The following is a 23,470-nucleotide window of genomic DNA, read 5'->3' as shown; positions in this document are numbered from 1 at the left end:
TCCTGTATGCAGTAGGTGTGCTTTCAAGATTCCTAAGCTGTGCTGGTGAAGAACACTTGGTAGCTGCAAAAAGAGTGATTAGATACTTGAAAGGCACTCAGTCATTTGGTGTCAAGTTTACTAAAGTGGACAATTGCAGGTTGCAAGGCTTTCTGACGTGATTGGGCTGGTTCGATCGAGGATATGAGGAGTACAAGTGGTTTTTGTTTTACTTTGGGATCCGGATGTTTCACCGGAGCTCAAAGAAACAAGAAGTGGTTGCTCGACCCATCTGCGAAGCTGAGTTTCTAGCAACTCTGCGGCAGCCAATCATGCAATATGGCGAAAGCTGATGCGGGGATCCGGAAATGGAAGTTGAAGGACCAACCGAGATACTTGTGGACAACCAAGCTGCACTAGCCATATCTCAAAACCCTATCTTTCACGGGAGAACCAAGCATTTCAAGATCAAGTTCTACTATCTGAGGGAAGTGCAACAAGAAGGTGAAGTGAAGCTACTCTATTGCAAGACAGAAGATCAGGTGGCTGATGTGTTTACTAAGCCACTGCAAGCAAGCAGACTTGAGTTACTGAAGAAGAAGGCTGGAATGTGTTCTGCTCCTTAAGCCAAAGAGGAGTATGTTGGTTATGTCTTAAGGACCATTTTCGGTCATTTTTGTTCTGGTCTGTTAGCTGGTTGTTTTTTGTTTTACTTAGTCAACAAGATAGTAGGAGTTTGTTGTTTTCAGTTCCTATTTTGTTGCTAGTTAGTGGTGTAGTGGTTTTTGTCAGTTACTAAGTTAGTGCAATTCAGTTTTCGTTGTTTTAAAAGAGCTATGTACTCTTCTCGTTTTTTGAGAATGTAAAAAAGTGCATTTCCAGATCAATCTTCTCTTGTTCTTCTACATTTGAGAGCACATTCTTTGTAACAACAGAGAGCACATTCTGTGCAACAAAAGCATTCCTTGAAAACAGAGAGCACATTCTGTGCAACAAGGGGTTGGGCACACCCCTAACAAATCAAGCCTTGAGAGTTCTTATGACTCAGGAGAGGCCCTCTTTAATGTTTTTAATGGAAACTAAAAATTAAGAAGTTGTACAGCATTTGAAGCGAAGGCTGCAGTTCCAAAAGTGCTTTATAGTGAATCCTGTTGGCATAGCGGGGGGATTGGCTTTGTTTTGGAATGAAACTATGTCGATCACAATAGATTCATACTCCAGGCATCTAGTGAATCTTGTATGTGAGATTGCAGAAAGCAAACAGAGAATGCGAATCACTTTTGTCGATGCTCCAAATGACTTCCACTCTCGGCTACAACTATGGGCTGAACTGTATCAAATCAGCATAGCGAATCAACTCCCTTGGGTTTGTGTTGGAGACTTTAATGAAGTACTTTATTACTGGGAAAAGGTTGGCTTGCGTATGGCTGAAAACTACAGAATTCAAGCGTTCAGGGATTGTCTTGATGCTTGTTACTTGATGGATTTGGAGAGTAAAGGGTGTGCGTTCACATGGACCAACAATAGAGAGGGGAGTGCATATGTTAAGGAAAAACTAGATCGAGCAGTTTGTACTATAGAGTGGAGGATTACTTTCCCAAGGGCTGAAGTTATAGCATTACCGGCCTTAGGCTCGGATCATAGCCCCATTATGATATCTTTATTCCCAGATTTAGTCAAGAGTAAAAGAGAAATCAGATTTGAAGCCTTTTGGCTAGAAGATGCTGAATGTGGGCATATTATTAGAGATGTTTGGCATTCTTCTAAGGCTGATTTGCCGGAAAAATTAACAATGCAAGGGGGTTGGAAAAATGGAGTAGGAAAAAGTTCACCAATGCTCGTTGGAAGATAAACTCCTTGAAAAATGAACTCATGTCCATTAATAGTAACCTAGGTTTGGGTGGTGAAAGAGAGCGAATTGCTTCTCTAAATGGGGAGATTGAAAAACTTTGGCGACAAGAGGAGATGTAGTGGGGAATGAGATCGAGAATAAACTGGTTAAAGTGGGGGGATAAAAATACAAAATACTTCCATGCAACAATGATTCAAAGGAGACAAAGAAATAGGATAACGATGTTAAAAAACTCCAGTAATGAATGGGTGTGGGACAGCAACCATTTGAAGCAAATGACTGAGTTTTTTCCAAAGCCTTTACAGTTCTTGCGGCTCTCGAAACTTTCAACCAGTCTTGGAAAACTATCCATGTTTAGTCGGGGAGGAAAAACCACAGTTTAATAGCAGACTTATCCTTGGAAGAAGTGAAGATGGCGGTTCACCAGCTAGGTTCCACCAAAGCACCGGGGCCAGATGGTTTGAATGGACAATTCTTTCAACGTCATTGGGAAGATGTCTAGCTCGATATGTTTAAGAAGATACAGAATTTCTTTACATATGGGTACCTCGACCCTGAGCTTAATAGAACACATATTACCCTGATCATAGAAGTCCCAAACCCCGAAAAACTAGAGCAGTTTCGACCTATCAGTTTATGTAACTTTGCCTATAAAATCATTTCTAAAGTCATGGCAAATAGACTCAAGCTGTGGCTCCCGGAGTTGATTTCAAAAGAACAGAGTGCCTTCGTATGTGGACGACAGGTTCAAGACAATATCCTAATCGTCCAAGAGGTGCTCCACCAGTTGAGAGTACGAAAAAGAAAGAAGAAATTTCAGGCGCTTCTAAAACTGGATATGCAAAAGGCTTACGATAGAGTGGAATGGGATTTTTTGGAGGCTAGTATGTTGAAAATGGGATTCTGCTCAAAATGGGTGAATTGGATTATGCAATGTGTTTCATCAGTTACTTTTAGTGTCAAAATCAATGGAGAGCCCCAGCCTTATTTCCAACCTTCGCGAGGCATTCGCCAAGGCGATCCACTATCCCATACTTGTTTATTCTAGTAGCGAATGGTCTATCGTTCATGCTGAAACGTGCTTTGGAGAATGGGAGTATTCAAGGGATCCAGATGAATAGATCCTGCCCCACTTTATCCCACCTTTTGTTTGCGGATGATTCGATTTTCTTCTTAGAAGGAAGCATTAGAGAATGCCAAAACATTTCAGCTATCTTGAATCAATATTGCTATGCTTCAGGCCAAGCAATTAATAGAAACAAATCAGGGGTATTTTTCAGCAGGGAGTGTCCATGGAGTTTAAAAAGGAATATGTCATACGAATTGCGAGTTCCAGAAATTGAGAAAATCAGCAAATATTTGGGCATCCCATCTGATTGGGGAGAAACGAAAAAGCAAATGTTTGCTTGGATCACTGCAAGGGTTATTATGAAGCTTGAAGGATGGAAGGAAAAGTTGATTTCCAAAGCGGGAAAGGAGATTTTAATTAAAGCAGTGGTGCAAGCCATTCCTCAATATGCTATGTCGATCTTCAAGATACCAGTATCCATTTGTAAAGCGATTGAGAAGAAAGTGGCAGCCTTTTGGTGGGAAAATGGCAGCGACCAGGCTGGTATGCATTGGAAGAGATGGGAAATTCTGAAATTCAGAAAAGATAATGGAGGCCTTGGTTTTCGGGATTTGATTTCTTTTAACAAGGCTATGTTGGGAAAACAGGCATGGAGGATATTTCAAAATCCTTCCTCTCTTTGGAGCAAGGTTCTTAAAGGATTATATTTTCTTGAAGGAGACTTTTGGCATGCAAGCAAAGGGAGTAGACCGTCGTGGGGCTAGCAAAGCATCTTAATGGGTAGAGAAACCATTAGTCCTTCGATCCAATGGGTGGTAGGGAATGGAGAGAGTATCAGAATCAGGGAGGATAGGCGGTTAAAAAGGGGATTGATCGGGGGACCGGCAAATAAAAAATGATCCTAGAATGGTGGCTGATTTGATCAACAAGAGAGCAGTAAAATGGAAGGAACAACAGCTATATGACCTCTTCGACCCTGACATTATGGCCGATATCTCTGTAGTCCCATTGAGCTCGTAGGACAAAAAAGATAGAATGGTGTGGACTAATTCCAAAACCGGGAATTATACGGTGAAGAGTGCTTACAACAAAATCAGAGAGGAATCCGCGATATTCAATCCAACACTAGCCTCATCATCCTATCAAACTCCTCGATCCCTATGGATGAAGATCTGGCAGTCCCACACAATGCCTAAAATTAAAAAAAATTTCTGTGGAGTGCGTGTCAAAATGCTCTTGCTAGTTGCTACCAGGGAAAACTTATATAGGAGGAAAATCATACCTGATCCAATTTGTAGCATCTGCAAGCAAAGCCCAGAGACTGTGGAGCATATCCTCCTCCTGTGCCCCTCGACGAAGAAGGTATGGGATCATCCTTCCCTGCAAATACACATATCCTCTCATGGACTATCAAGATTTGATGAACGGCTTGCCAAATTCAAACATCCCTGCATTCCTCTCGAGTTGTTGGCGAACGCCCTCTGGCAGATTTGGAAAGCCAGAAACAACGGCATTTTTCGGTCACTGAAACCAGATCCCGAGCGTACGGTGGAGAATGCTCACTCGTTACTTCGAAATTGCACAAGATGGCTTCCTGGGAAGAAACAAGAAGAAGCTTTATCAGCAATTCCTTCCCAGCAGTGTCGACCACCGGAGAGAGGAAAACTAAAAATCAACATAGACGGTGCTTATCTGGAAGGAACGAGCGAAGGAGCTATTGCTGCTATCTGTAGAGACCACAATGGGCGTCTGGTGGACGGGTTCGGTCGATCGATCAAAGCTTCATCGACGGCAATGACAGAAGCGACAGCCTTGGTACAAAGCCTAAAGTACTTTCTCGTTCGATCGGGAGAAGAGCTGGAGATTGAAACGGATCACTTGGATCTGATAAGTCGAATCGCAGATCAAGGACAGATCAGTTGGGAGCTCCATCTGCTTACCAGCGAGGCCCAACAGCTGCGCAAGCCCCACTTGACGCTAAATTTGGCCCATATCAGTGGAGAAGCCAATAGGGTGGTTGATTGGATCGCTAAAGCCCAAAGGAGAAATAGCTTACCGAGTAATTGGGTTCTTTATCCTCCTCATGGTCTTTTGGGATTTACTGTGTTCTGAAACCCATGGAATGTATCCTCCAACTTCTTATAATTAAATAAATATACTAGTTTTTGACCCAAAAAAAAAATTGCCGTAATCGAGTGATATAAGAGGAAATTGATATTTTTCAATCTTGTTGCTCATCAGCAATTTCATGTTAACTTTAAAACAACATATAAGTTCTTATAATATAAACTTCATTGAATTGTTTCATCTAAGATCTTAATCTTTCCCATTTTGATAAAAGTTATTTCTTGCATAGACAGATTTGTCTATTTTGTAAAATGTATACATGTATATTTTCTTTGAAAATGAATTCACAAGTCAAAATCGGTTGTTGATATCAAGAAATCGTATGTTGGTAGTAGCAATTTAAGGAGCAAGATCACGGGTTATTGCCAGCTTTTTCATTGTCATTACCCAAAATCTCGTAATGAGGGAGGAAAGTTCATGATGTCCGTCGCCTTCTCCTCTGTTTTTGTCCTTGCTATCTTACAAATTTTTTTTATCCTTTTGAAGGAGAATGCAAGAGAGTAAAACTATATGAAATACAGTAACACAACATTAAGCTAAGAGCCACAAGAAGACAATCTCAAAAGTAATTAATTAGTATCGAGCTAGACTAGCTCAAGTCCCTCCCAACATAATACTAGATTGTGGGCAATTACACAAAACTTTTCCATTCAAATTGTGCATGCTTCTCTAGACATCATTGCTATCTCTAAAAGGAAAATTAGCTGAAATTATCGAAGCGCTTGAAGAAGTTGAGAATGTTTGCAGTTCCATCTCGGTTATGTCATTGTTATTTGACACATCCGATGGGTAAGTAAGTGGTTTTGGAGGCATTTGAAGTTTACCAATATCTCCTTCAAGCATTTCTAGGAGTTTGCTCATTGGAGGACGATGATCAGGGTTTAATTGTATACACCAAAGTGCAACTATTATCATCTTTTTTATCACCTTCCTTTCCTCTTCTACAACTTCTTCCATTTCAACACTAGTACCTTCACTGACTTGGTCGTATACCCACAAAGGAAAATAAATTTGGCTTGAGTGTTCTGCATTTGCATTTATATTCTTCCTTCTACCTGCCAATTCCATGAGCATCATCCCGAAGCTGTATACATCCGCTTTATAAGATACACCGCCAATGCTTTTGTAAAGCAACTCAGGCGCCATATATCCCAAGGTTCCTCTTGCAGCAGTCAATGAAACTATGCTATGATCCGTGAGATAAAGTTTCGCTAGTCCAAAGTCAGAAACTTTTGGAGTGAAATTCTTATCTAAAAGAATGTTATGAGGCTTGATATCAAAGTGCAGTATTTGCATGTCACAACCCTGATGTAAGTATTTGATCCCCCTTGCCACCCCAAGAGCGATCTCATATGTTTTCTTGTAATCAAGAAACTTGTCATCTTCCTCACTGAAAATGTGCTTATCCAAAGATCCATTTGACATGAGATCATACACAAGAGCTTGTTTCGAGCCTTCAAAGCAAAAACCAATTAGTTACACAACATTAACATGGTGAATTCTTCCAATAGTAGCCACTTCACTAATAAAATCTTGGCCATTGGCCTTGCACTTCTTTAAGATCTTGATGGCCACTTCGTTGCCGCTTTTGAGCATTCCTTTGTACACGGAACCATATCCCCCCTCACCTAGTTTGTATTTAAAGTTTCTGGTGATCTTTTTTATATTCGAGTAAGAGTACCTTATGGGCAAGAAGTTGTTATGAGTTTGCAAAAACTCCTCGATGTTCTTGTCCATTGCTAAGTGCCTTCTTTTGTACTTGTAGATTAGAAATATCGAAACAAATGGCACCCCGATTACGAATTTCGCTACACAGAAAAGCACTGAAGAAAATTTTGCTAGGTTAGAATAAGTTTCTTGTGTATTAATGTTAAGAACAAATCATTGCGGCTTACCTAGTAGTACTGGAAAATCCCAAGCTGTGCAAATTGCGATATCATCTGGGACACCTATAGAAGGAATGAATGGTGTGAAAAGGAATTGAAGGAAAAGAAGTATGCAAACAAAACTCACGAGAAAAGAGAATCGTAGCAAGCTACTTTGCACAAGTTGAATTTTGTTCAAAAGAATATAAGAAGTGGGATGCGTGAATTTGCAAATAAATGGATATAAGAAGCTTCATTTGACATAGATGATAGACGATACAAAAACTCATTTCGCATGGTTAGTGGTCAACAAATATAGAGAAACAATGAATTTCATTTTTAATTAATAATTTTGTTCCTCCTACCGATGCACAACTACAGTTCGTTAAGGAATGTTTATGAGTGTCTCTTGAATTATTAGTTAAGTGACTAATTGAAGAACTAATTAAGAAAATAAGAAAATGTAAATTCTATGCGAACAAAAAACTAGTCATGTGGGTGCTCTCACAATAATCCTTTTTTTTCTTTCTTAGAGTGGGAGTTGTAGCCCTTTCGCGGAAAGGAGTTATAATCTAGGCACATGTATATGTGCAGCTGATGTGGGTCTGTTTGGGGGGTGGCTTCTACCATCACTTTTTCAATTGTTTTGCGAATCTTGCAACTCCTTCAATTTGATATTAATAAGTAATGCTAACCTCCCGAAACCTTTCAAAAACACAACTTTAACGTACACTATCATGTTTATTTTATCATAATTTTCTTGGAATGTGTCTGAGCTAGATGTGTCAAAATGAGTCTTAAACTCATATATGACCCATTTAAAAATAAATGGGTCATATATGGATCACTTTAATTTTAAAGAGTCAATTTTAAATGGGTTTTAAACTTTAAAGCTTAAAAATAAATGGGTCTAAATGGATTGAGCTTGGAACCCAATTTCAACCCAACCCACTAGACCCATCCACACACTCTCTCCCTCTTTATAATTTTTTTTTAATAAAAATCGAAATTTAATTATTTTTATTTTTTTCTCTTTTTCTTTTATTTTTTTCTTTTTTCTTTTCTTTTCTTTCTTTTTCTTTTTTTTTCGGCCTGTGGTTGGCCACGGCGATCGCCCACCGGGGCGGGACGACCTCGCCGGAGGTCAGCGAAGCTCGAGCTCGCCGGCCTTGGGCGAGGCCTCGGCCTCGCTAATCTGGCGAGCCTCGAGCTCGCCCGATTCCAGCGAGCTCGACCTTGCCAGATCTGGCGAGGTGGAGCCTCGCCCGAGGTTGGCAAGGCTCGGCTCGCTGGAATCGGGTGAGCTGGAGCCTCGCCAGATCGGTGAGAACGAGCTTCGCCGGCCTCCGGCGAGCTCGTCCTCGCCTGTGGTCGGTCACCGGCCACGGCAGCCGGCGATCGGCCAAAAATAAAGGAAAAAGAAAAAAATAAAAATAAAAAATAATTAAAAATTCGATTTAAAAAATAAAAAAATATTAATATTATTAAAATGAATGCACAAAGTAAAATCAAATTAGATTTTATATACCAAATATCGAAAAATATTTTCTAGTTTATTTTCAGGTTTCAGCCAAACATCAGAAATTTTTTTATTTTCTTGGATAATAACTTTATGGAAAATATTTTCTAGAAATGTCGCATTTTTCGCGAAACAAACAGAATCTCAATTTTAAAAAAAATTATAAGAAACAAGTATTCCTATATTAGGTTAAATATAAAAGTGTTTTAGCAATATGGGTCGGATCGGGTATGGGTTGGGTATGGGTCGGGTCAGATCAGGTATGGGTCGGGATATTTACACTACGAATAAATGGGTCATAAACGGGTTAATGGGTCAATTTGGGTCGAACCATTTATGACCCAATCCGACCTACCCGTTTAACAGGTCTAGTCTGAGCACCAGAGTTCTAGACCATATCACGCGTGATCCCTAATGATGATAGAAGAGGACAATAATTCGCATGGGTTCGCTGGCAAAGAATGCATTGATTGGATTTAAGCTTCCTGATTGTACCGATTATGTCATAAATACTTGAATTTATAATATTGTAGATTCGGTTAATGTCGCGATCGTTGTTGACTTTGCCTAGCATATAATTGTGGGAAAACCTCAATGATTTGATCGGTGACGTGGTGATCCGTTACGATAGTCACGTGGTGCTCCAAGAGTACATAAAAATCTCAATGTTTTGCTCGGTCAAGAGGCAATTGGCAATTGCTTCTTCCCTCAGTGTGCTTTTAGTATTGTTTAATCTTGAACGAGAGGCCTTTTTTCTTCCTATTATAAAATGTCGAATTTTGAGTTCTTACTAGCCAGTCCTGATTATACCATAACTAAATCTATTCAAGCATTTTAAAATTTCTAATAATTTGTCTCAAAGACCCATAGTCTAAAACAAATAGAAAGATGGTAATTTGGACCATAATGTATTGGAAATTTCTATAAATTCGGACTAACATTAATTGCATAATATATTGGTCCGTGAAAAATACTCTGTTATAATATTTATAAAATATATGAGAATGTTATCTTGCCCAATTATGGTTATGTGTTCATACTATATGGTGCTTAGTATATCTCGGTTACGGTAATAATATGGTTGGCCAATTAGTGAAGACCGGTGTTTTAACAGTAATCTGTAATGGGCAGGTCTATTAAAATTTGCTTCATAAATAGGTCATGGTTTCTATTCCCCTCTTAATTTCGTATACCTATTGGTTTATCCATCAAGACCGTCTAAGGTAGGAGAAAGAGAGGAAAGCCTAGTCTTCAATTTGTATGGCTTTATCCATATTGCTCAATTCAAAGATGATAATTGGCTAAAGCAAGTAAGTGTTTTTGTCACACCCCAAACCCCAACGGACTCGCGACACCCCTTCGCTGGTCGTATTGAACGCGACGTCTCAGGAAGCGTCGCCGACCCAAAAGAAACACTCACACGAGTATGCAAGCGGAAGCGAATTTAAAACAACTCAAACAATAAAATATGACAGAGGGGTAACAATAACGCAAACCAATAACAACCTAAAAATAGAAGACCGTCACTTACAACATTCAGTCGTACAATTCAGGCATTAGGCTCCTAGGGTTAGATCCACCATAATCATAAAAAGGGAACAGCTGGCAGGTAGACTAGCCTAGCTATACAAGAAGGTCCACCAACTCCATGGGCTTCTCTTTGAGTCTTGCTCCATCGGCCCTTCCTCGGGATCCCAAAACGCTGTGACGGACAATTCATGGTCGAGGTTGAGGGCCTGAAATGGTTATATAATAACCATGAAAACGAGTCTCAATAAGCAACACCCTAAACCCCACATAGGCCAATGCGTACCCAGACAAGTCATACATGCAATCTAGCCAACAACATAACGAGCTCACATCATTGTACTTACCTTTGCCATCAGAACGTATACCAACTCTGTACGTTAGTCAAAACGTAATAATGCAATAATAATAACTCAATAACATATCACAATCACTCAAACACCAACCACACTTGCACTCAATCAATCCAACCAATTCAATCACACATTCAACCAGCCAATTCAATCACACTCAATTCGCATGCGTGACCGAACATTTTTCTCACGACCCGTGCCACTGCGCCTTAGGTCCATTCTCACTGCCCACGCTACTGTGCCTCAAGCCCATTCTCACAGCCCGTGCTACTGCGTCTCAGGCTCAGCCCTCCGATCAATCCGGGCTTCGTCCCGCGTAGCCTCAGGACATTTTTCCCCTTCCAATGACCCGCGTAACCACGCCTCAGGTCTTGTCATGCCTTTCTCGCCACACCCGCGTAACCACGCCTCAAGTTGGCAGCCCTCCGATCAATCCGGACTTTGCTCATGCACATGCACCACAACACAATTCGTCATTCTCACAAGTCGTACCATTCAAACTCAAGGCATGCTCACCACATCACGATTTGCCATTCAACACGTCGTACGAAACCAAATCACATCACAAGCCCATCACGCTAGCCCACCAATCCGACATTCAAGCCGGTCACATACGAACATCAAATCCACCCACGAATGCCACAACAAGCCAATCATTGACCCACCAACGTTAGCCACTAATATGCACCCAAAACCATCCCAATTCCAAACCACGAGCTCACCAATCCGACATTCAAGTTGGCCACAATCAATCATCAAACCTCCCACAAACACTACGACAAGCCGATCATCACACTCACATAAATCAACCATAATTTAAGCCCCATAATCACCACAATTTTGTCTAACAATTACGCACATACAAATATTGCCCACACTCCACGTTTAGCCCCTAAACCGGTACTAATCACGTTCTAACCAACTAATCCATTCCTAACTGAGCCACTAAACCAATTCTAATTGACCCCTAAACAAGTCTAAAAATACCCATTGTACTAAACAGGGATTAGGAAGTCACTTACCTAAGTTTGGCCCGGGAAAAATTGGCTAAGGCCTGAAATGGCTCGGTCGGAGAGGCGGTGACTCGGCGTGGGCGAGGGCGCGACGGGCGCGGGGCTCGGCCACGGTTGGGCACACTCTCGGCCACGACCCGGGGCTCACGGCCACGACCGGGCGAGCGGCCAGGAGCACGGGCAAGCACGAAGGTACGGGCATGGCGGAGACGGGCAGCGGCTAGGACGGCTCGGACACGGCTGGGCAGCAGGCTAGGCGAGCTCGGCCACGGCCCGGGATGCTCGGGCAACGGGCTCGGCCACGGCTGGGCGAGCAGCTAGGCACGGGCGAGTGGCTGGGCAACTCGGCACGACCTGGGCAAAGGCCAGGCGAGGGTGACGGCGACGGCAACGGCGGCGGTGACGGAGGCTTGGCCATGGCCGGGACAGTCCGGCCAAGGCTGGGCTGGGGGGGCGTTGGGCGGACCAGGCGGGCACGGCGGCTGCAGGTGGCTAGGCAGGGTGGCTAAGAGCTGGGTGGTGGCAGGCGGAGTAGCGGCGGCGGCCGGAACGGCGGCGCGCTGCGGCTGGCTTAAAACAGGGGAGAGGCCAGGAAGAGAGAAACAGGGGGAAAAGGAGCTTGTGCGACGGTCAAGGGGGGTAGCTGGGTGGCGGAGGTGGTTGAGGGGAGAGGCTGGGTGACGGAGGCGGAGCGGCGGCGGCTGGATCGGCGGCGGCGAAGTCTGGGAGCTGAAATAAAGGAAGGCACTGAGGGAGAAGAAAAACAGGGGAAAGGGTGGTCGCGCGGTGGCCGGAGGCGGCACGGTGGCATCGCGAGCGGACGGGGGACGGAAGATAGGCCGGCGGGTCGCGGCGGACACAGCGATGAGCTGCTGCTCACGTGCCACGCGGGCAGGCGGGTGACAGGCGGTCGCGGCGACGGACGGCTGTGCGGCTCGATCGGGCGACAGCGGCGCGAGGCGGATGGCGAGGGGTGATCGGTGGCGGCTAGTCGGGCGAGCAGAAGCAGAAGCAGGAGCAGGAAGCCAGAAGAGTCGAGGCCGGAAGAGAGGAAGAAGAAAAAGAAAAGAAAAGAAGGGAAGAGAGAGAGAGGGAGGAGGGGACAGGTCTGCATGGCTGATGGGGGAGGGGACGTGTGCATAGGGGGAAAACGTGCGCGGCAGGTGGGACGCGCAGAGGAGAGAGAGAGAGAGAGAGAGTCAAAGTAATGATCGCGATCCAACGGTCATGATTCGAACCCAAAAATCAATCTAACGGTCCACGAAAATCGTAATTAATAATTAGGAAAAAGGGCTAGAAGAAACTAACTAAAACACACTACGAGGGAGGTCTACTAGTCCAAAATTGCACCTTATCAAAATTTCACTTTTCATATATCCCGGGCAATATCGAGGCTGACCGCAATAATATCGACACTGTCCAATTAAATTCGTCCCGGAACTCCGAGAAATTCGACACCAAAGTTTGGGTTATAAATAACGGCCAAATTCGATCGAGTGCGATTCTAGCGAAATCTCTAATTTAAAAAGAATAACCCATGAGTGATCAGTTCCGGGCGAGATTTTATTATAAGCGCATTGACGAAATACCCATTTTATAAATCCCAAAAATGGGTCGAAATTCGGATTGTCACAACTCTTCCCCCTTACAAAAATTTCGTCCTCGAAATTTACAATCCAACCCAACTATTCAAACAAATGGGGGTATTGGTGTCGCATCAACTCTTCGATTTTCCATGTCACACCTTCGGTTCCATGGTGTTCCCAAATTACTTTGACCATCGGAATTGTCTTATTCCGCAACATTCGTTCCCTTCTGTCCTCGATCCTTATTGGCTTTTCCACGTACGACACTCTGTCGTCCACGTCTATTTCTTCATAATTTAGCACGTGATCGGATCCGGTTCATATTTCCTTAGCATAGACACGTGGAACACATTGTACACTTGAGACAAATTTGGCAGTAGCGCGAGACGATAGGCCAAGGCACCGATTCTCTCTAAGACTTCGAACGGATCCATGTACCTCGGGCTCAACTTTCCTTTCTTGCCGAACTGTGACAATCCTCTCATAAGTGCTACTTTGAGGAAAACATGGTCCCCACTTGAAATTCCAAAGGCCTACGTCTTCGGTCTACATAATTCTTTTGGCGGCTCTAAGTGATCTTAAGCCTGTCCCAAATCACCTTGACCATTTCGACTGATTGTTGAACTAACTCGGGACCCGTGATGCTCTTCTCACTAACTTCATCCCAACACACCGGCGTTCTATAAGCTCTGCCATACAACGCTTCAAACGGTGCCATTCTGATACTCTGCTGATAGCTATTGTTATAGGCAAACTCAACCAAAGGCAACTATTCCTCCCAACTACCTTTAAAATCCAATACACATGCCCATAGCATATCCTCCAAAGTCTGAATTGTCCTTTCAGACTGGCCATCCGTTTGGGGGTGATAGGCTGTGCTAAATTGTAACTTCGTTCCTAATGCCGTATGAAGACTTTTCCAAAAAGCGGCAGTAAACTTAGGATCACGGTCTAAAGTGATCGTCACCGGTACTCCATGGAGGCGGACTATATGTCGTACATACAAATCGGTAACCTTTCCAAGGCGAAATCCTTTTGTACTGGCAGAAAATGGGCTGACTTTGTCAATCGGTCGATTACCACCCAAATCGAATCGTGACCCTTCTGACTCCTTGGTAATCCCATAAAAAAGTCCATCGTAATGTGTTCCCATTTCCATTCGGAAATTTCCAATGGCTGCAATAATCCACCGGGCTTACAATGTTGCGCCTTCACTTGTTGGCATATTAGACACTTAGCCCCGTGCTTGGCCACATCTACTTTCATGCCGTTCCACCAATAATGTTGCCGTAGGTTCTGATACATTTTCGTACTATCCGGGTGAATACTATAATTACTACGGTGTGTCTCAGACAAAATCTCCTCTTTAAGTTCTGCATCTCTGGGTACACACAACTGTCCGCGATACTTCAGAATCCCATCCTCGGATACCTGAAAGTCCGATTTCCTCTTTGTGACATCCTTACTCAGAATCTTTTGAATCTCTAGGTCCGTCGACTGTAAGGCCTTGATCTTAGTCTGGATTTCTGGCTCAATCCTTAATGCTGCAAGCATTCTTGAGACCTGACTCACCTCAAACTTAAATTTCGAATCCCGAACTCCCTCCAACAGAGTCCATTCTTTGATCATCATATGCGCGATGCTCGATTTCCGGCTCAGTGCATCCACTACTTTGTTAGCTTTTCCAGAATGATACATAATCTCGCAGTCGTAGTCCTTAAGGAGTTCCATCCAACGGCGCTGTCTCATGTTTAATTCCTTTTGGAAGAACAAGTACCTTAAACTTTGATGGTCTATATAAATCTGAAATTTTTCCCCACATAGGAAGTGTCTCCAAATCTTAAGGGCGAAAATAATCGCGGCCAATTCCAAGTCGTGAGTCGGATAATTCGGCTCGTGCTGTCTCAATTGTCGCGATGCGTATGCCACTACTCTTCCGTGTTGCTTTAGCACACATCCCAATCCTCTTAGCGATGCATCACTATAAATCTCATATCCTCCCAGACCTGACGGGATTGTCAACACTGGTGCGATCGTCAACCTCTATTTTAGCTCCTGGAAACTCCTTTCGCACTTATCCGTCCATTCAAATCTCGTTTCATTCTTTAGTAACCGCGTCAATGGCGTCGCTAATGCCGAAAACCTTTCCACGAAGCGTCTGTAATACCCTGCTAGACCCAAGAAGCTCCGAACCTCGGTTACTGTTGTCGGTCTCAGCCAATTCGTGACGGCTTCAATCTTCGCCGGGTCCACTGCAATTCCTTCTCCGGATACCACATGTCCTAAGAATGCCACTCGATGGAGCCAGAATTCACACTTGCTAAACTTAGCGTAGAGCGCATGTTCCCTTAGGGTCCGTAAAACTTTTTTCCAAATGTAACTCGTGATCGACGGAACTCTTCGAATATACTAGGATATCGTCTATGAACACGATTACAAACCGATCCAGAAATTCCTTGAATACCCTATTCATCAAATCCATAAAGGCTGCTGGGGCATTAGTCAATCCGAACGGCATTACTGTGAACTCATAGTGTCCATATCTTGTCTTGAATGCCGGTTTTGGTATATCCTCCTTCTTAATCCTCAATTGGTGGTACCCTGTCCTCAAGTCGATCTTAGAAAACACTGAAGCCCCTTGTAACTGATCAAACAGGACATCAATCCTTGGCAACGGGTACTTATTCTTAATGATCACCTGATTTAGTTGTCTGTAGTCAGCGCACAACCTCAATGATCTATCCTTTTTCCTCACGAACAACACTGACGCTCCCCATGGAGACGCACTCTGGTGAATAAAACCTTTATCTAATAACTCCTGCATTTGGACCTTCAATTCCTTCAATTCTGACAGTGACATCCTATAGGGCACTTTCAAGATCGGTTCTGTCCCTGGGGCTAGTTCAACCACAAACTCCACTTCCCTCTCAGGTGGCAATCCCGGCAATTCCTGAGGAAATACATCGGGAAGATTATACATCCCGGCTATGTCCTTTAGCCTTGGTCCCTCAACCAACTAGTCAGCCACAAAATAATTATCTTTCTATACCTCAAAGACAAAGCTCAATCCATCCAATTTCAATCCTCAATCCATCCAATTTCAATCCAACAGTCTCCCAAAAACAAATCACATCGGTTCTTTATAAAATCTGAAATTTCTAAGTAACACTCATCCTTCCAAATCCGTCCAAGAATATCATCAGTAATCCATAAATCTTTAAACCGATTGCGCCTATTCGCCATAAAATTGATTATAAGTCTTACATGACCACTCAAGCGATAACTTCAAAATCATCTCCTATTACATCCAATATCATCTCATAACGCATCTAGACTTTCAAGACAAAACCTCTGATTCCTTCCCAACCACTGCGTACATCTTTCCTTGTGCCTGCGGTTAATCTGGTTATTCCGCGGGGCAGCTCCCGCTTAATGTCCTACTTGCAGTTGTTGTTGCTGTATAAACGGTCTAGCTTATCGATTCGGGTAGTTTCTCACTTGGTGACCTGTTGGCTACATCCAAAATACGCTCCAGGTCCACCTGGGCAGGGGCCATTCCCGTGCCTCTTTCCACAAGACCGACATGCGGTATTGAAGTAGTAACTCGGCTTCCCAAAGTTCTTTCTTACTAGAGGGACAATTCTCCGATTCTCTGTCATAGGCTTCTTTCCAAAGTTCCTATTGTCCCTAGCCGGCGCGTACCGCGATCTAGAAGTGGCAATCCTTTCACTCATATCCATGTCAACCATCGAGCTCTCTCATACAACTCATTGTAATCCCTTAAGACTCAAAAGTACTAACTGATTACGGAATTCCGGTTCCAATCCATCCCGAAACCTCCTTGTCCTATCCACATGGTCCTTGACCATTCTTGGTGCGTACTTAGGCAACCTTACAAACTCGACCTCGTACTGATCAACTGACATCCGATTTTAGCGAAGCCGAAGAAACTATGCCATTTTCTGTCCTCGCGCATTCTCTGAATGTACTTCTCATTGAAGGCCTCCACAACGACACCCCAGCTTGGAATTATGCCCTTCGAAATATCCTACTTTGGGGGTCCTCTTACCAATCACTTGCATTTCCTTGGAGTTGATATATAGCTAGAGTCACTTTCTCCTCATCTGTGCACTCGAATACCTCAAAAGCCTTTTTCTAAGTCCTCTATCCAAAGTAATGTAGCCTCAGGATCACCTCTTCCCATCGAACCTTGCAAGTTTAAATTTCAAAAATTTTCCAAACAACTAACGCATCTGTCTGACTGCATTAACTTGCCCTTGACCTTGATTCCTAACATTTCCATTATACCCATGATTCTCATATTTCCATTGGCAGTGGCAACAGTGGCCTCAACATTAGTAGTAACAGTAGTATTTCGCTCCTCAGTCTGCCTTTCCATTAAAATTCCAACTTCCTCGAGTGCCCTCAAAATCTCATCCCATCTGGAATCCCTCACAACTCCAACTTGCGAACCTATACGACCTCAACCTTAACCTCAACCTTGACCTCGACCTCGACTGCTTAAACTCACAGGGTTCATACCACCCACTTACCTGCTATAATTTCCCTCGAGAATTAAAGATCTAGGCCAACTATACTAGTCTAAAGCTCTAGGCAGTGAATCACAACAATTCACTAAGCAGGCAGTCAATCACAACATCACTCAATCACAAAGAACAGGGATCGTGCACTAACCTCAAGTCCTGTCGCACCTGCATTTTCACGTATTAGTGCATAATATCACCCAACAATCACAATCAAGCAGTCTGGGTAACACATGGCACACGAGTCTCCCTAACTAACTACCCCAAAGTCATCGCTCCTTATCACTCCAGGCTTTGACCAACTTGGATCGAGCTGACCTAGTTCTGATACCAAATCAATGGGGATGTCACGCCCCGAACCCCAACGGACTCACGACACCGCTTCGCTGGTCGTATTGAACGCGACATCCCACGACGCGTCGTCGACCCAAAAGAAACACTCACACGAGTATGCAAGCGGAAGCGAATTTAAAACAACTCAGACAATAAAATACGACAGAGGGGTAACAATAAAGCAAACCAATAATAACCTAAAAATAGAAGATAGTCACTTACAACATTTAGTCGTACAATTCAGGCATTAGGCTCCTAGGGTTAGATCCACCATAATCATAAAAAAGGAACAGGTGGCAGGTAGACTAGCCTAGCTATACAAGAAGGTCCACCAACTCCATGGGCTTCTCTTTGAGTCTTGCTCCATCGGCCCTTCCTCGGGATCCCAAAACGCTGTGACGGACCATTCATGATTGGGTTTGAGGGTCTGAAATGGTTATATAATAACCATGAGAACGAGTCTCAATAAGCAACACCCTAAACCCTACATAGGCCAATGCATACCCAGACAAGTTGTACATGTAATCTAGCCAACAACATAACGAGCTCACATCATTGTACTTACCTTTGCCATCAGAACGTATGCCAACTCTGCACGTTAGTCAAAACGTGATAATGCAATAATAATAACTCAATAACATATCACAATCACTCAAACACCAACCACACTTGCACTCAATCAATTCAACCAATTCAATCACACATTCAAGCAGCCAATTCAATCACACTCAATTCGCATGCGTGGCCGAACATCTTTCTCACGACCCGCGCCACTACGTCTTAGGTCCATTCTCACTACTTGCGCCCGTCACGCCCGTACCCCACGGCTAGGCGTGAGCATCCCACCTTCGGTCGATAAATTGCGACGCCGGAATCGCCGCCGACCCACGCCCACAATCCGGACTTTCTCATGCAGATCAAGCACAAGCGGAATTATAAAATAAACAAACCCAAACAATTACAATATGAGCCAAGGATAGCCATCCAATAAACCCATCACACTAGCCCATCAATCCGACATTCAAGCCGACCACATACGAACATAAAATCCACCCACGAATGCCACAACAAGCCAATACCCCTAATTAAGAATAATTTTCGGAATTACTCAAAAATGGCCTCGGGGCATTTTCGTAATTTTTCGATCCCGAACCGAAATTCCAATTTTCGCACATACGTGTTCCATATGTGCGTGGCCAATATAATATGGCGTCGGAATCGCGAAATTCATCGCGCAAGCCCTCGAAAATCCACGACAAAGTTTCGGGAATAAAATAATATTATTTTTCCAATTTTGTCGAAATTCCAATTTTTGGCCAAAACGACTCCTGGTATGCGTGGCCACCCAAAAATGGCGTCGGCCACGAAAAATAACCTCATTTGGCCTCGAAAAGCGACGCTGGCATCCCGGGGGCAAAAATCGTAATTTTTCACCCCGGACCGAAATTCCAATTTTTACTCGTACTAACTCCACATGTGTGTGGCCAGCGTAATATGACGTCAGATTCCCAAAAATAGTCTCTTAAGCCTTCGAAAATCGATACCGAAATCCGGGCCCAATTCCGTAAACAAAACCCGCTAAACTTTTAATTTCAGAGTCTCTCACTAACGGGCGGCAGTTTAGAGATTACGCGTATCGACCTAGGGCTACCCGTATCGTAATGGTCTCGATCATTGAGAGAATGAGAAATTATCACTTGCCCCAGAGGCTACGATCGTTCGGTTTAGGTTCAGGACTGATTGGCCACGTGCACTTTTCGGTCATGCAGATTCACCTGCGATCCGAGTGTACAACGTTGGCCTTGGCCAAACCAAATCCTCTACCTTTCCTAAGATCGGCCCACATCGGTTCAAAATATTCCCTCAGCATCTCTCGCGATCGGTATCCGTTTCACGATAGGGTCCCCGGTCCACGTACCGCTTTCTAGTTAGCCATGCCCCATTGGTTAGTATCCCGAGAGTGATCAGCTCTGGGCGAGACTTACTAACATGAAATGCGAATTAATATCCGTTTTATTGATCCCGGACTTACATCGAAATTCGGGCTGTTAACTGCGCCTCAAGCCCATTCTCACAGCCCGCGCTACTGCGCCTCAGGCTCAGCCCTCCGATCAATCCGGGCTTCGTCCCGCGTAACCACGCCTCAGGACATTTTTCCCCTTCTAATGACCCGCGTAACCACGCCTCAGGTTGGCAGCCCTCCGATCAATCCGGACTTTTCTCATGCACATGCACCACAACACAATTTGCCATTCTCACAAGTCGTACCATTCAAACTCAAGGTATGCTCACCACATCACGATTTGCCATTCAACACGCCGTACGAATCCAAATCACATCACAAGCCCATCACACTAGCCCATCAATCCGACATTCAAGCCGACCACATACGAACATAAAATCCACCCACGAATGCCACAACAAGCCAATCATTGACCCACCATCATTAGCCACTAATATGCATCCAAAACCATCCCAATTCCAAACCACAAGCTCACCAATCCGACATTCATATCGGCCGCAATCAATCATCAAACCACCCACAAACACTACGACAAGCCGATCATCACACTCACATAAATCAATCATAATTTAAGCCCCATAATCACCACAATTTAGTCTAACAATTACGCACATACAAATATTGCTCACACTCCACGTTTAGCTCATAAACCGGTACTAATCACATTCTAACCAACTAATCCATTCCCTAACTTAGCCACTAAGCCAATTCTAATTGACCCCTAAACAAGTCTAAAAATACCCATTGTACTAAATAGGAATTAGGAAGTCACTTACCTAAGTTTGGCCCGGGAAAAATTGGCTAAGGCCCGAAATGGCCCGGTCGGAGCAGCGGTGACTCGACGTGGGCGAGGGCACGTCGGGCGCGAGGCTCTCCCGCGGTTGGGCACACTCTCGGCCACGACCCGGGGCTCTCGGTCACGATCGGGCGAGCGGCCAGGCGCGCGGGCAAGCACGCAGGCACGGGCACAGCGAAGACGGGCAGCAGCTGGGACGGCTCGAGCACGGCTGGGCAGCGGGCTAGGCGAGCTCAGCCACCGCCCGGGACGCTCTGGCAACGGGCTCGGCCACGGTCGGGCGAGCGGCTAGGCTACGGGCGAGTAGCTAGGTAGAGGCCAGGCGAGGGCGATGGCAACGGTGGCGATGACGGAGGCTCGGCCACGGTCGGGATAGTCCAGCCAAGGCTGGGCTAGGGCGGTGTTGGGTGGACCAGGCGGGCACGGCGGCTACAAGTGGCTGGGCAGGGTGGCTGAGAGCTAGGTGGTGGCAGGTGGAGCAGCGGCGGCGCGCGGCGGCTGGACGAGGCGGAGCCGGGGAGAGCTCAAAACAGGAGAGAGGCCAAGAAGAGAGAAACAGGGGGAAAAGAAGCTTGCGCGGCGGTTAAGGGGGGTAGCTGGGCAGCGGAGGTCGCTGAAGGGAGAGGCTGGGTGACGGAGGCGAAGCGGCAGCGACCGGATCGGCAGGGGCGGCGAAGTCTAGGAGCCGAAACAGGGGAAGGCGCCGAGGGAGAAGAAAAACAGGGGAAAGGATGGTTGCGCGGTGGCCGGAGGCGGCACGGCGGCATCGCGGGCGGCCGGGTGACGAAGGATAGGCTGACGGGCAACTAGGCAGCGCTGGACTGCGGCGGATGCAGCGGCGAGCTGCTGCTCGCGTGCCGCGCGGGCAGGCCGGCGACAGGCGATTGCGGCGACGGACGGCTGCGTGGCTCGGTCGGGGCGACGGCGGCACGAGGCGGATGGCGAGGGGCGGTCGGCGGTGGCTGGTCGTACGAGCAGAAGCAGAAGCGGGAGCAGGAAGCCAAAACAGTCGGGGTCGGAAGAGAGGAAGAAGAAGAAGAAGGGAAGAAGAAGAAAAAGAAAAGAAAAGAAAGAAAGGAAGAGAGAGAGAGGGGGGAGGGGATAGGTCTGCATGGCTGATGGGGGAGGGGACGTGTGCATGGGGGAAAAACGTGCGCGGCAGGTGGGGCGCGCAGAGGAGAGAGAGAGAGAGAGAGAGAGAGAGAGAGAGAGAGAGAGAGAGAGTCAAAGTAACGATTGTGATCCAACGGTCACGATTCGAACCCAAAAATTAATCTAATGGTCCACGAAAATCCTAATTAATAATTAGGAAAAAGGGCTAGAAGAAACTAATTAAAACACACTACGAAGGAGATTTACTAGTCCAAATCTGCGCCCGATCAAAGTTTCACTTTTCGCATATCCCGGGCAATATCGAGGTTGGCCACAATAATATCGACACCGTCCAATTAAATTCGTCCCGGAATTCCGAGAAATTCGACACCAAAGTTTGGGTTCTAAATAACGGTCAAATTCGATCGAGTGCGATTTTAGCGAAATCTCTAATTTAAAAAGAATAACTCAGGAGTGATCAGTTCCGGGCGAGATTTTATTATAAGCGCACTGACGAAATACCCGTTTTATAAATCCCAAAAATGGGTTAAAATTCGGAATGTCACAGTTTTTTATTCAAGGCTAGGTATTGTAAGCTCTATATATGAGGTTTCTTTTTGGTCATACTATATATGAGTTTTAGATCATTGAATTTCTTACTTGATGCATGATCTCTAATTCACTTGATGCATAATCTCCATGTAACATGTATAGTGCATATGTTTCACAGTTCATGGGCAAGTTCGGAAAATCAATTCTTTTAGTTCCTTATTTTAGATATCGCTATGGGATTCTATTTATCCGCTCTATGGCAAGTCTTCTTGGCGAATTTCGTGTTATAACTCGGTCTATGCCGTGAGAATTTCAAATATTGAAGGGCATTTGAACTGGAAATGGTATTTTGCAATTTGACCTTTTTGTATTTTATTTTGGACAATTAAATTATGGCTTTTGTTACCCATGCAACGATTCTTATACTCCTTGAATTACATTCCCTAATTTAATCTAAGCATAAAGTATTTTAAACTTGAAGATTTCAGTATGAATAAGAGAACCGAAAATCATGTGGTGCAATTCGACAATTTTACTTATCAATTGCTCAAAATCAGTTCGAGAGTTCTGTTGTACAATGCATATCAGTTCTGCTCTATCAATTTCATGTAGTGATATGAATTGGGTAGTGAGAATTTCGATATGGAAGTGTCATAAGTTTTCAGAATTATTACCTTATGACCAAGTAAACAAGCTTCAAATTGGATGTTGATTTCTCATTATATTTCCAAATCGGCTTCATTATCAAACTCAACATTATTGCAATTTTACAAGAGTTATACTTTTAGATCCAAAGTTTGTAAGAGATTCTTTTATTATCAGACAGAAAGAAATTGAGTTTGATGCTGACGATTTTTTACGTCAAAATTTGATAACGATATGGTGATTTTTGTGTTCCATGCCAAAGCTGAATGTCTTTGAGGATCTTTGGAACTTCCACTGTAATTTTGTAATAAACTAATTGATTCATATCAATTTGTGTTAAGTGGCATTAGTAAGAGTGCTACTTTTGTAATATCTTTCGTGACAGAATTATAAGAGGGCCTAGGTCTGCAAAGGACACATAAGCTTGAATTTTAGTCTAGTGCTGAAAATTATTTTTTAAGATTCGATTAGGGAGTTTTTAACACATGAATATTTGCCGACAAGTTGAAAATGCATTTTTATGAAAAAAAAATAAAAGAAAAAAAAGAAAAAGAAGAGAGAAAAGAAAATAATAAATCTCCAGCTCATCCTTAAG

At 44.2% G+C, this 23,470-nt stretch overlaps 1 long non-coding RNA gene and 1 pseudogene across 1 annotated transcript; both read right to left on the bottom strand.

The window, feature by feature from the left end:
* Positions 1-2,713: 2,713 nt before the first annotated feature.
* Positions 2,714-5,558, bottom strand: LOC130137984 (uncharacterized). Its single transcript, XR_008816420.1, has 2 exons — positions 4,183-5,558; positions 2,714-4,072 (listed from the first exon to the last, which is right to left on the bottom strand). It is a non-coding gene; the product is annotated as an uncharacterized LOC130137984 (long non-coding RNA).
* A 104-nt stretch (positions 5,559-5,662) lies between these two features.
* LOC115669021 (rust resistance kinase Lr10-like) lies at positions 5,663-7,653 on the bottom strand (annotated as a pseudogene).
* Positions 7,654-23,470: the final 15,817 nt, after the last annotated feature.

This window comes from Syzygium oleosum, unplaced genomic scaffold (genome assembly GCF_021117445.2).
Source record: "Syzygium oleosum isolate NSW1041296 unplaced genomic scaffold, Sole_v2.1 Sole_v2.01, whole genome shotgun sequence".
NCBI classification, from domain to species: Eukaryota; Viridiplantae; Streptophyta; class Magnoliopsida; order Myrtales; family Myrtaceae; genus Syzygium; species Syzygium oleosum.
The sequence above is the reverse complement of the archived record's forward strand: the minus strand, read 5'-3'. Positions and strand labels throughout refer to the sequence as shown.